Source organism: Neodiprion pinetum, chromosome 3 (genome assembly GCF_021155775.2).
Source record: "Neodiprion pinetum isolate iyNeoPine1 chromosome 3, iyNeoPine1.2, whole genome shotgun sequence".
Lineage (NCBI taxonomy): Eukaryota > Metazoa > Arthropoda > Insecta > Hymenoptera > Diprionidae > Neodiprion > Neodiprion pinetum.
Window position 1 is genome coordinate 7,227,308 of NC_060234.1, and position 12,215 is coordinate 7,239,522.

Here is a 12,215-nt window from a genome sequence, read left to right on the forward strand (position 1 = left end):
GGAGATAAAGACTGCATCGCTGGAAGAGCTCAAAGCTATACCAGAAAGTGCTTATCAGAAGTGCTTTGAGGATTGGAAAAAGCGTTGGCACAAGTGTATTATATCTGAGGGGGATTACTTTGAAGGGGACAACATAAATATTGATGAATAAATAAATAGTTTTTCATAAAAATATAAAGTCACCTTACTTTTTGAACACACCTCGTATATAAGAATCCGTCGCACAGCCAGTTCGGGAGTATATATTGATATTGAGCGAGAGCTCGTTCAGCGTTATGAAAAATGTCAGCTGAAAATACATCCGGTGTACTCAGGCTCCTTCTTATTATAATATATACCGATATCACGCGGGCAATAAGAAAGTTCCTAGACACCAATGTATTCAAATTGGTTCTTCTTTCCATTTCAACTTTCAATTAGCATCCAGATCGGATTCGACTCAATCAGCTATATATTAAAATTTCAAATCCGCCGGACAAAGTCGATCCCTTGCAGACTAACTTCGCCGACTGTCTCAAAGTTGTACGCTCAACTCCATTTCACATTTCCCAGAACATTTTATACGCCATGTAATTTATTACCGAGTAAACCTGGATTCGAGTAGCAACCGGTAATGCAATTCTCATTATGTATTCACCAAAAAAAAAAATTAGGCGACTCAATCACAGGTTGCGACAATCAATTGTGCTTGCAATTATGATATGTATGATTGACGATTGTGACATTGGAAAAACTGTATTATTAAAAATATATTTGATTAGGTATTAACCACAAGTTCTGGATTTAATTATTGAATACAGTCGCTGAAAATTCTTCACTTTTACACCACAAGTGTGTTGTTTGCGAGGCGATCGTAGCGGGAGCAATTAAGTCTTGAATCGATCACAGCGAGAGGCCGAAAAACGCAGGCATTCAATTCTCTATCCAAGTCGATTCTGTGGCGAGCTTACGAAGCCAATGCCTGCGGGGAGTTGAAAAGTATCGAGTCTCACATTCCGCTCTTGTCTGCTGTGTCGTTTTGAACGAGTCCATCGGTTTCTCCACAGCTTTAAAGTGCCGCTGCACGTTTATTCAAGTCCTGATACTTCCAGCTGCAAGCTCAGCCTGTATAGTTTCTACTAAAATTTTGACGAGCACGGAAAGTTGTTGGAAAACAGAAACGTATCTGAGCTTTTGACAAGCCAAAACTTTGACAAAATTATTTCCGCGAAAACCAGGTATTGTGCTGAGTTTTTCATTTCTTCTGAAACCCTTGCGGAAAAAAGTTGCTGATAAATTGAACGCATGCTAACGCGGGAATTATCGTGCAAATGTACTAGTTATTCAAACCTCGTCTCAAATATTTCTTCCTTTCTTCTCTCACAAATTTTCCCCTGCTGTCAAATTAATTGAGTTGCAGTGAAAAGTTGTAACTCGATTGCCGCCTAAGTTTTGACTCGGAAATGGTAAACCTGCAGCTCAGCCGCACTTTCTGTTAACTTGTAGGAATCGTCCATATTTATAGCTTAAGTGAAATGATTCGGAGGTGTTTTTTTAATCCAAACAAATTCGAAATTTTGTCACCTCTCGTCGCATGTATCGACGCAGTTTTTCTGCAGAGAACAACTTTCTTATACTTTCACTACTTTGTGCGGTGGTGGAATGTCAACATCTTACTCCGATGTAACGTCTAAGCCGTAACAAATATTTACACCTGTTTGAGAGGTTTCTGAAAGCCATTCGCCGAATTGCTTCGGTATAACGTGAGTGTTCATGTTTTTGAAAGGTTTAGGCGTGTTTTGGAATTCTGAGTTCCCAAACATGAGTGAAACCTTGAGCATGTTTTATGGAAAATGAAAATAAAGGCTTGGATGTCATTTCACTTTAGCATAAATATACCGTTCTATTGTCCATCACGAGTCATTTAATATTTTTTAATTACCGATTTGGTGTTTTATGATTTTCTCTCATTCAGTGATCACCGGGAAACATTTTCAAATGCACATTCAAAAGAAAAATACTGCCAGCTTCAATTATGTTACATCGATAATTCTTACTCTTCATCTTCTTTGGTACCTAAATTTTATCTATCCTAATTATGTGCAGTGAGGCAAATTTATATTCAAAGAAACGAAACAGTTTTGTGGAACTACAAGAATCGCACGAGACAAAGGAATAATTTTTCTCGTAAAACAAACCGTTTCTCAATGCCAATAGAGACGCGGCGAGTTAAAGCGGCTGAAAATTTACACTTGACAACGGTACAAGTTTTACGGTAACAGCTTCCTTCAACGCCCGGTTAATTAACGATTGTTAGTCCACAGTTACGGAAACGAGTTTCTTTTTAGGGTGATTAGCGAGCGCAAAATCGTGCAAAAGGTAGGAAAATATCCTTGACGTTGGCCCATTAGCCAAAGCCAGTATATACATACATGTTATAAGCTAGCGTAAGTACAAAACCGTCGTCCCGACTTTCCCACTCGGAGCAAAACTTGTAACTCGCCTCTGTCTACGCAGCGCATGTTTAACGATGCAAACTTGACGCTTTCTCAGTTATTAGCTGGCTGCCGTTGACGGGTTCGCTTTTTATTCTCATTCTTCTCATTCTTTATCCCGATTATCTTTGAACCTCTGTTTCTGGCCACCGTAGCACAAACCCTCCGCCGTTGTTTTTGATTCTAGTCACGAGTAGAGTTTACGCGACGTCTCCATTGTGCCTTCCCGGGTCAGTAATGAAGACACGGAACCGAGGGTCGAGGGAAGAAGGAAGAGGACCAACCCATGAATGATTGCCGCTCGATCCTCGAGAGCTTTTCGTTCCGGGCCTGGGTAGGGGTGGTGGGGGGGTGAAATTCCAGCGTGGGTAGGGGTCGGTTTTTCGAGAGACGAGAAGCGGCGAGCCTGGCAAACTGCATCTGACTGCGCTGTCGGCTTTTCTTACATCGCCACGGCTTACGCAAGCTACGCTCCTCAATGTCTTAGCTCCGAATGGCCGTATTCTTCCCCGTCCTCGGACGATGGATCATTTTTTTATTACACGAGTTACTCGAAACGGTGCCAGCGTCTCGCCCTCCACCCCGCCACGTACCTTCGGAGGATTAATGACACGGACGATGGGGGGAAATTTGTTATCTTCACTCTTGAAAGCTCGCTTTTGTAATATTATTTATACCATATATGTACGTATACTTCGGCCGCTGGAGTGCTTGATATTATAATAAGAAGTGACTCGAGTCGGATAGAACCAGTCACTCGAGAATACGTGAACTTTTTACTACCAGCTTCGTTTTCTCGCAATTCTCTGTACAGCTGTATTCTTAGTTCATCGAATACCTTCTCGAATTTTCTATCGGGCATTAGAATTCCAGTTCTGTACCATATATATGATACTGAGGCAGAATCTTCTACCGTAAGCATTAAAACTTTCTCAGTTGTAAACTTCTACCAAACGATAGATAAGTATTTCACATTTCACAATATAGGGGCAAGGAATTTCGCGCGCGCTTCTCATAATCCTGAAACATTAATGTCATATTGTTTGCAGTATCTCAGAATATCATCTGAGCGAACATGTATGTACAAGTTGTTTCCGAGTAAATGCCACAGTATGTTGGGTTGCCTACCACTAAAGGGCACGAATATCGGTAATGCAGATCTACAGAGTTATCGGCAGTGAGCTTTCTACCGATAACTCGGTAGGTCTGCTTTAACGACATTTGTGCCTCTCAGCGGTAGGCACTTTAACACAACCGAAAACGGTCTGTACACCTTATACTACGTATGTATTGTACAAGACTTATGTCAAAGTGAAGCGTCGCTGAAACATTCCGTATCAATATTACGAATACCTCTATAGACACACTTTGAAGTTGTTATTCGATGTATGAAGTACCTCAAATAAATTTCTCATATTCGAGTTGATGAAAGTTTGAAGGTTCAGCTTCAATGATACCAAATTTCCGCCAGTCACACAAGAAATGAAAATGCAATATAACGTCAAATTTCGAAGTTTTTATTACATAATACGTAATTTCATGTCAATTTAATGGAAAATTGGAGGATCTGCATAATTTTGGGCAATCGAAGAATCTTGATACGGTCGTTTCTTATTAATTTACAATCAAGTTAACAAATATTTTGTATTTTTTCATTATGTTAAAAAATCTGGCAAAAACCGTACAACATATTTATTATAATGGGGATCTAGTGATAAAGCGCGATGGAATCCTGAAATTGAATATCTTGTACTTGAATCGCGGTGAATTCAATCATGCACTATGTTTAAATTGGTGCTGGAATAATTTCTTCGTTGTGTGATTCGAAGGCGGAAGTGGATTCTTTTTCATCTGAAATAACTTGCCCTCAACCATATGTATGTATATATATATGTATACAAAACCGTTGTTCAAGGAGAAAAGCTCCTTTGCTCTGCATTCATCGAGTTGATCCGCGCCTCTCATTTCGTGAAAATATATTTCCTACTACTTTGCTATGCATTAAGCTCCCTCAAAGCAGACCAGAAGGCTCCTATCCCAAAGCATTTGGAAGTTATTAAGATTGCACAAGAAATAAATGATGGTAAGAAAATTGGTGTATCGATTCTCAGTGACTCCCAGAGAAAATTTTTTCAGGCAACTCTATCCAGGAACAAAATAAACCGGGAAAATTTATCTTTTCTCACGCGTGGTGTTTTCTCGGTATTGCAACAGCTTTTCGGGCGAATTTCCTAGTACATCATAAAGTCAGCCGTTTCTTAGAGACATATAACTGTACTTGAATTTTTATCGTTTCATATTTTACGGTTTCAGTTATTTTATTTGGGATTTATTGCCTGCTGATCAGTTTTTCGTAACGTAAGAAACTGGTAATAATTCCGTGCTATCAGAGATAGAAGAATACAAAATGTCAGAACTTGATGAAAAATATTTTGGGATTGCGTTGAAATGCAAAAGTTTTTTGGATTGATAATTTTTGCCCCATTTTTTGACTTTGCATGTGTCATTTTTCAGTCTTTATATGCGATTCATTCCGTAAAGATTCCTTTGAATCGGGAAAGTTTTAAAATTTTCAGAGGTTTTAGGTATGCATTTCTCACATCGTTTAGAGTAAATTCACCTAATTAGATCCTTCTTTAAATGTATCAGGATGATTCACTGACAATGAGTACAATCTTAATAAAGTATAAAAAGCTGAAAATTCATCGCGCGCAAGATTTCTCACGTAATATTTGTAGGATAGCTTACGGATTTTTCTGGTATAATCTACTTGCAAATGCCCACAAATTATTATAAGATGTTTTCAACAATTTCATTTTGAAAGCAAATACATCATTTTCAAGAATCGTGGTGAAAAATGAGCCGTCTCTCAACATAAAATTTTAAGTATCTTTCTAGTATTTCCCCAGGTGATAATTTGGGCAATTCAGTTCGTTATAACATATCTTTGAATAGACATTTTTCATCCCGTATTATAATGAGCTTTTATGACTATTCTTATGTCACAAATGCAATGTAATAATAATTACGAGATGTCATGGAATGCCCCATATGTAATGTATATTACTGAAAATATTGTGTGCAAGAGTAAATTGAAAAGCGGTGGTAGACGCGCCGTGTATCCCAAAAGGCTATCATTATCCCCAATAAATAAATTTATTATCAAATTAACCAACATCCGACTCGGTCCAATCTCGCAACAAAAAATTTGATAAAAAATGATCGATTCTCGGCCAAGCAGCTTCCTCAACACGAACGAATTGACGACGGCTGGAGGAGCAGGCGACTTCAGATGTGAACTTAAACGGTAACCACAAGAGCTTTCAGAGCGAGAATCGCGGTTTCTACGTACGGTTAAACTGCGAGATAAGACGATGTCTGCGGCTTTTGCTTAGGTCTGAAATAGAGTGGCGATATGCGCGTTCCCGGCCAGCAGCAGGAGGTCAGACCGCCCTGAAGATGACGGATCGCCCCTGATTATACCGCGCAATTTATCTCCCCCTTCCGTTTGCCACATCGGGGGGGCTTCTATCCCGCAGGAACGATGGGGAGTTTCTAGCGTTATCTACCCTTCGCACTTAGGTAATTATCCAGAATAAATAATCATGTCAAACGAAATGCTGCTGCTGCCGCTGCTCGGCGGTCGCCGTCTTCTTTGGAAAGGGTTTGTAGGTCGGTGCTAATGCTGACCTCTGTAATGCCCACTTTGATATATACCTTCGCCACTTGACCTCCGGGCCGGGCGTCACGATCTCGATATGTTAACTCCGGGGCGATAAGTAAACGTTGGAAAATTATGAATAATAGTAATTGCCCCGTTCGTGCGGGTGATTGCTCGGCTGGCGTGCGAGACCGTTTCTTATACCCGTCGCACGTTCAACTTTGCTCTGACAATATGATTATACAAAATGTACATATTTGTTCGTTCAGTTTCATCCACCTCCGGTTAGATTTTCACTCAACCCAGCGGAAACGTCTCGATAATTTTTGTCGATGTTGAAAAACGAAACGCCGCCCATCGTCTCGTAGTGGTTCTGGATAAATCGCACACAGCTTTCCCGAAAATCACCTTCAACATTTCAAAACCAAGCTTTAACCTATCGGATCGTCTTGTATGATATCTTATCCGAACCGTTTCCAAATGGCTGCTGTTTCAGTGCATATTTTATCCCAAGGATCGGACCGCGTTTAACGCTACCGGAGTACTTTGATGCCCAGACTAATCCATCCATCGAGGTAATGGAGACTCTAAGTGCACTTTGGGCTTGTTACTTGCTCCGCTGGACGAAAGACGCCTGCCGTCATGGAAATATAATTCACTACCTCTTGACGATCGTCAGAACTTTCTCTTCGGGGTATTCGAAGCTCGCGTCTTTGAGATTCCTGGATTAACGCATCGTTTATCACTCGAGCAGAGAATCAACTTCCGGGGTTACATTTTCCAACGTGCCAATCTTGCGCATAGATGCGGTAATTACTTGGATCCGTGTTTTATAATGTCTCAAATCTTGACAGCTTTCTTGTAGTTCGTACTCTCCTGACCCAAGGAGTGTAGAAGTGATCAGTGTAACATTTAATTATTCTCAACAATCGAATATCCGTTCGACGAAACCTGCGACGCTTAAATGTGCTTTTTGACCTAGTCGATAACCATTTTTTTTTTATTGAACATATCTGATAAATGCACGCATTTGATTTGAGATAAGTGCCTTTAAGTTCGACTTGAGTTGTAATAATATTCCTGCCCTTATTTTTCTACTCCTCAAAATTTCTCCTCATTATGAAAACTTAATGTATACCAAAGACGTAAGCTCACTTGCTTATAACGTATATCATACGGAATCGTGTTAACATGCTTCTGAACTTTTGGTTGTAAAGGAGTTTTCAAATAACAGCACAACTCTCCGCCTGTGAATCACTCAGCAATTCCTTTCTCCCAAATCTTGTCAGCAAATTTTGCAATTATCATTATTTTTGCGACTGACACTCTGTAACTTGATCCAAAAGAAATTGTAGACGGTATATTTTGAAAAATATTATTCTAAAATTGAGCGGGAAACATTCGTGGCGTATGTTTAATAGTTAAATAGATTGAAAGCTCCTTTAGACGACAAGTTGACCCATGACTTAATAACGCTCTTTACGTTATGCACCTTGTATGACTAGCGAGACGGAGATGTTTGCGTGGGAGAAACTTGAGGGTTGATTTTAGCGCAGCCGAAAATATATGTTGCTGAGTTCAGCTGAGCATCGAATCGTAAGTCAAATTCGAAACTGCATATTTGGTGAGCAAACGGGAGTCTCTTGTACAAGTATCGCGCAGACTGTATCATCCGAAATTCTACATCCTTCACGGCAAGGTTGAAGTTTCATCCCTGTGAACGATAAGTAGAGCCGAGCGGAGTGTATCAGATAAATGAAACCAATTTACCCGCGTTTCAGCCAAAAAAAAAAAAAATAAGAGGAGTGAAGCAATCATGCCAGCCAAGTGAAAATTGGCAATACCTTATCATCTGAATTTCTCAATGAAGCTAAGATTCTGTTTTACACACAATTGAGTGTAATTCCAAGTAATTAACCGATGTGTAAGTAGATGATTTTTGAGTGAAAAAAATTATTCGACTCTGGTTGTGTGAAAAACGAAAACAATGAAAAAGAAAAACAAATCTTCGCAAATAGTCAAGAATTAAATCATTTTCCAACAGTAAAATATTTCATTGTTCAGTTTATAGTGGCATCGTAATTCGTTTTTATACGTGTGATTATTATGACGTCAACGGTTGAAAAAAAAAAAAAATAAAAAACAAACTCATCGTTAATCAAAGTAAAAATAAAAGCACATACACTCACACATACAAATTGTTCAAGAAATAAAATTATCTACGATTAGACTGTGGTAGTTTTTACACGATGTAGATAACAATTCGAAAATTTTCTTTAAGCAGTACGTTTTTCAAAAATACATCAATGACAAAATGAATAATAAAAAAACCAAAAAAAAAAAAAAATTCTTTTTTTTACACACCTACAAAGAGTCTGCGTAAAGTTACGGATGAAAGGAGCATTTTGACCATTTGATACGACAGCATTGTTCAATTCCAAAGCTTGTAGGTAAATTATGTTTTATTTCATCTCTCTTCCTTTCAAATCTACTTTTTTATCCTAGCATTTTTTCGGCTCGAGCGAAATACGAGTGTAGTAAGAAAACCGTATTGTCTGAACAATAAAATCGCAATAGTTAAAGACCACGGAAATTGAACACGATAATTTATTATTTCTGGAATCGATTTAATGACGAATAGAATGTTTTAGTTTCAAACTAAAAGTTTGCAAACAATTTTTGCAACAAGTTTGTTCCTCTCTTGGCCCCGAGACCAGTTCTTGGCGTATAATTTATTTGCGAATGGTTTAAAAACAGAATATGTGATAAAAACATATTTAAAACGTAAATTGCTTATGCTAATAAGCGATTTGAAAATATTCGGTTACCTGAGAGTAAAACGTTGCTTTATTGAATGAAATTCCTCAGGAAATTATTTAATTAACGTTGGTAATTCAAGAAGACAATTGACTTCTTAATCTATTTCATGATTTACAGTTCCAAGAACATCTTGAATACACAAATTGATTTCCAAAAGGAGTAAGCATTTTAGAACTGATTTTTCGTTGAAGTTGAACGTACATTTTCGCAAACAAAGTTACATGAATATTGAAAGAGTAAAAGGTACACAGTACTGCAAATGCTTCGCATGCATCACGTGCTTTTCCAGGCCACGGTGAAAACTGAATGTGAAACCCGTTTCGATCATGTCTATAAATCTTCGGAAACTATGTCTGACTGTCAAAGCCCCTCGCGACATTCTCATGACGCGTCAATTTCCGGGTCTAACTGAATTTTGTTCTTTCGATCCTGGGTTTCGACTCCGGCCTCGTGGAGTTTTCACAGTTTATAGGCCCATTGATACGGCCGCGGATCAGAAGAGTCATAAATTTTGTCACGCCGACTTCGAAAGGGTGATAAATTTTCACCCGTCGTGGATAAATCATTATTAGTCAAAGTCAGTCCCTGTACCATGAATGTGGTAAAATATATAAGATTCCGTCTCACGAGGACTGAGTTTTTTTCTCAGTTCTACCGAAAAATCTGTTCGGAACTCTGTTTCGGTTCGTTCGACGATTCACCGATTATTTAGTCGAACCGTAAAACGAAATGAAAATAACTCGAAGACTGTTGAAAAATTTTACACTTTCGCGCTTTTTTTCTCATCCTGACGCTCTCGTACGAAATGTTATTCGGATTGAGCGACGATTCTGCCGGATCTCTGATACTGTTCGAGAGAGTTTTTGTCTTACGTGACTGTTGAATTTTCTCCCTTCATGTTTTAATCATTTATTTATGAACATAAATTTTAACCAACCTGAATTTCATGAATTGTTGATTGCTACAGTCCTAAATTCACAAATGTTTTAGCTACGAAATTTAATTACGACGAAGTTTGTAAAAGATTTCAATTAATTAAGAAAAAATTTTATTCCAACGATTTTCCAAGAAATCATTCACCGCGGTTAAAATATTGTTCCCAAAATATAATTGGAATCAAGATAAGTCTGTACATTAAAAAACCGACGATTCACAATTATGATAATTTTGAATTTCTTGTTTAGATTCGCGGATTTTAAATTTTTCGCAATTAAGCGAAATTAAATTTTAATACGAGTCTAATTTTTTTTTAACACGTGGCTTATCATTCGCGTAACATTTTTGGTCTGATATATGGTTGCTGTTACTGCAAACGGGCGCAAAATTAAAGAAGTTGGTTGGTCAAAAATCGATACATTTTACCAATTTTAATACCATGCCCGATAGTCGAACTAACACAATTTTTTTTTTTTTTTACGAGCGGTCAATTTAATATCGGTAAAAAGAAAAAGTTCCAGTGAATTCATAAAAAAAATCGTCTTACGATTCAAACGAGCGATTATGGAGTGAAATCGAATGAATTTTCTAAAATTTCAACCGTTTTGAACCAATGTATTTAAAACCAAGCAACTCGCAGTCCCAGCTTAAGTTCACAATTCTAGTACAATTTTCTATTCTCGAATTTTGAAAAAAAACTTCGTAGCTTACGAATTTATAAAATAATTTCACAATAGCTAATTAATGTACGAATATTTCGTAATAAAATAAATAAAACGTATCCAGTTTACTGATCAACAAAAATTCACTTTCTGTGCGTAACATGAAAACTTTGAACTGATTATGATAGGAACAAGGTTCCGTACAATAGAATTGATATTAGAATATTTTAGATACGAATATTTTTGTTGTAATATGATTTTTTATGATGATTTTATACGACGCTGGCATCCGACAAACATTCAAGCACTATGAATTCAGTCGTATTTTTCAAACTTGATTTTCTCGGACACGGCTGTCTATCTAGAGTTTCTGTTTTGAACAATTGAAGTTCGAGTCATGGCCGACTTGTGACGCAAGTGTCATTGAATTTGGCAGCAGACAGATCTAAGTCTCCCATTGTAAACAACAAAATACCATGAATCAAAAAAGGTAAGTCGAAACGATAAGCATTCAATTTTACTCGTAGTAGCTAAACTAACACAAAAACTAGACTTGGTCGAATCAATATAAATATGGTTTTACGAAGAGGGTAGCTACGTATTCAAAAATTAACAATCTCCTTTCTTCTTATAAAATTTTATTGACCAGTGTTTTGGTCAAGTAACTTCGTTGATGTGTTACTAGAAGATTATTGTCGAAAAGATGAATTTGGCGCGCAAATTTTTAGTTTCGTTTACCGCTCGGTGCTTAACTATTTTCATTTTTTACCACAATCGAAAAATATTGTTCTAGGTACAAAATGAAAATTAGTTTTCTAGTTGTTACCAGAAAGTTTAGTATCCGTTACTATTCTTTCTCATTACGATCACTGTTACCATATTTTCTCGTAACTGTTGCGAAAATTTAATGCTTGTGCAACAATAAATTGACGTGAAAGCCTTATTTAACTAAAAAAGTACAGTAAACCGAAAAAAACCAAAATGGTAACGCGTGCCTCGTTTTTCGCAATTCCAACAATATACAAACAATTCTTTTAACGATACCTGTTTTATTGAAGTGTGCGATGGGTTGGATGGGGGGACCGAGTATCGCTCGTCTCATGGTTCGAGGTGAGGGTCGCGGTATCGACTGAAGCAGGAAAGCGACGGGAAGTCAAGACGGAAGATCGCAGCCGAAAGGTCTGCCAGGGTGGCGGTGTAAGCGGGCGACCCCTATTTGTCCGAAAGCCAATTTCGAGTAGGAAAAAGCTTTTTCGCTCGGCTATTTCCTATAATAGATGAGTCCGAGGCCGATACCATCCGAAAAACTCATAAATAGGTCCAACCGCAATTTCGTGTACCAACCCCGCGACATATCATCGTTGCAATCGATGCAACCGACCGACGGAGGGTGGGGAAAATTTGACACATGTCGTCAGAGCGCCCGCGATCAAACCCCATATTTTTACCTTACTCTACCAACTTTTAGCGCTGCGACGCGTTAAAGTGAACGGAAAAAACCGCCTCGCTGCCCTCGGATAAAATTTATCATCGTTATTTACGGATTATTGATGCTGCTTCCTGTATCGACAGGGAATTTTGTCACCGAATCGTTATTGAAACATAACGTAGTTCGATGCCTCGATTAAGGGACCTTTTTTTTTGCTTTTTTTTTTCAACCCT